Below are 2,915 nucleotides of genomic sequence, written 5' to 3'. Positions count from 1 at the left end.
GACCTGAAAAGCTCCAGTGCACCAAAACCACAGGAGATCCAGAAGTCACAGCAGAGCAAAACTGCACCCATCTAGCCAAGCAAAAAGCCTGCAGAAGGTGCAGCTGACGAACCAACGAACCATTCCAATCAAGAACCGAGGAGCCAAGCCAGAGGCACCAGCTGATCAAGGAGGAGCCAACAAATGGATGCGCTGATCCCAGGGGCCCAGAAAAACTGGAGGAGAGCCAAGCTGAGCCAAAGATGAATCCAATCCCTACCACAGGAGCCACCCCATTACCGATCTGAGCAAAAATCACACTGCTGGAGCCTCCAGGTAGCACAATTAAATACAGTCAGGTGACTCCTTCTCCACACAGCTGAGAGGACAGGGCAAATTGGGGAGGGGGCATTGCAACACTAAGCACCTCCATGGCTACAGGCCTTGATGAACAAATAAGGCATCTTTTATCATTAGTCATTAGTCATTCTGAAACAGTAATGTATTTCTCCATGTTGGCACTATTAACCTATTGTTTAATTGCAACTGAACAAATGAAGCTGCCTTATACTGAGTCAGACCCTTGGTCTATCAAGACTGGTAGTGGCTCTCCAGGATCTCAGGCTGACGTCTTTCACATGATTTACTGAGGACACTTTTTAAATTTACAGATGATACTAAATTGGGAGGGGTCACAAATACAGTCGAAGACAGGGTCAGGATACAGGATGATCTTGACAGGCTGGAGAACTGGGCTAAAATAAATAAAATGAATTCTAACTGGAATAAATGTGAAGTTTTGCATTTAGGTAGGGAAAATTGAATGCATAATTATGGGATGGAGAGACTTATCTTGGCAGAAGTATGTGCAAAAAGGATCTAGGGGGCTTAGTGGACCATTGGAGAGGAGATGACTGAGAGATGATATGATCACCATCTTCAAGTACTTGAAGGGCTGTCATATAGAGGATGGGGCGGAGAGTTGTCTTCTGTTGCTCCAGAAGGTCAGAATGGAACCAACAGGTTGAAATTAAATCAGAAGAGTTTTTGACTAAACATTAGGGAGAACTTCCTAACAAGGCAGTTCCTCAGTGGAACAGGCTTCCTTGGAAGGTGGTGGGCTCCCCTTCTTTGGAGGTTTTTGAACAGAGGCTACATTGTGCAGGGGTTGGACTAGATGACCCTGGAGATCCCTTCCAACTCTATGATACTGCTCCCTAGTCCTTTTAACTGGAGATGCTGGGAATTGAACATGGGACCTTCTGCATCCCAAGCAGATGCTTTAGCACTGAGTCACAGCTCCTCCCACTGCAAAGAAAGACTTGGAGTTCTGTACTGTCTATGCAAGGCCACCTCCCTCCTTTTTGTTTTTTTTTTGTGGCAGTCTCAAGCAGACAGCAGTTACAGAACTTTTCTTAAGCCAATGGCTGGCAGGGCTTGTAAAGAACTTTGGTTCTCTTAAAATTTTGTTCTGATTCAAAGTTTGATTCAGGCTTCAGATGTGGCCTGCTCATGAGGTAAACAGAGTTCAAAACTGCCTTGCTGAGAAAGAACAAGCTGATTTTGAAAGAACAGCTGCAGAGGGGAGTGCGAAGCCTGGCACTGGCCTGGCCTGGCCTGGATGGGAATTTGCCGGGGGGGGGGGGGGCTTGGGAATAAGTCAGGGGCAGGCCCCAAGGGGTTCCACTGTAGCTATGGGCCTTTCAGTCAACATGGATAATGCTTGTATAGGTCACTCAACTTTGACCTGTGGCGACTCTGGAGTAGAGCATCTTGGAATCGCTGGATCATCCATCTGATTATGAATAATATCTTGTAACTTGGAGCCAATGTATTAAAGTTTTAGCTAGCCTTTAAATCTGAGATTTCTTGTTTTTATCTTTGCAGTCTTTTGTTCTTGTTTAAAGTATTCTTGCACCTTAATAAAAATATATATTTTAATCCTTTTGTGCTTATTTGCATTCACAGTTGAACTAAATCCAGAAGCCTAGACTGGCAGATCACCTGCCAAAGCAATTGTCTTTTGTGAGAAACTCTGTCTGTAAGCCTACTGGATGGGGTGGACTTTCTGGTTGAGACCCAGGAGGGTTAGAAGTGTTGCCCTTTGGCTTCTGACTGTTGGGTTACTAATAAGAGGCTGGTGGCAGGCTACTGTGAACAGTCACACCCCAGAGTTTTGTAATTTTGTATCTGCAGCCCTGTATCAAAAGTAACTTGGCCCAGGCTGGGCAAGGTGACCTTTTGACAGGGCTGTGTTTTGCTTGGCAGGCAGTTGCCAGTTTGATTTCCCCCAACAATCCAGGGGAGTCTCATCTGGTCCTTTGGACATATCCTGCCTCTCCCCAGCCTGCTGTAATGAGTTGGATTCTGGATGTGTTGCATAGCTAACAGACAGTGAAGGAAAACAGAAGAAGAAAGAGAAGAATCCATAGTTGGTGAGTCTCTTTGGAGAACTTAAAGATTTAGCAACAATCTCCAAGATGCATCCTGGCAATCACAAATTGTCTAGGCCTAGTCTAAATGTGTCCAGGATCAGAGTGTCCAAGTACAGGGGATTATAGCCACCATAATGGCTATAGAGGAACACTGACTCAGCTGCAGAGCACACTCTTTGTATGCAAAAAGTCAACACATTCAGTCCCTGGCATCTCTAGTATAAAGGTTCATGTAATCGATGGGAAAGATGTCTACCTGAAACCTTACTACGCAGCTGCTAGTCATGATATAAACAATATGGACCTTGATAAACCAATGGTCTGACTCCATTTAAGCAGCTTCTCTTTCAAATTTGCCCATTACTCTCCTGCAACAGGAATCCATCCAGACTTTGTTCTCTGAAATTGACATATATGGAAACCATTTAGTTTGTCTGGCTCACTCTCCTGAGCAAAGCAAAAGAAGTCTGTGAGCTACTCACCTGCAAATACAATGCTTCC

Source organism: Heteronotia binoei, chromosome 3, assembly GCF_032191835.1.
Source record: "Heteronotia binoei isolate CCM8104 ecotype False Entrance Well chromosome 3, APGP_CSIRO_Hbin_v1, whole genome shotgun sequence".
NCBI lineage: Eukaryota > Metazoa > Chordata > Lepidosauria > Squamata > Gekkonidae > Heteronotia > Heteronotia binoei.
The sequence above is the reverse complement of the archived record's forward strand: the minus strand, read 5'-3'. Positions refer to the sequence as shown.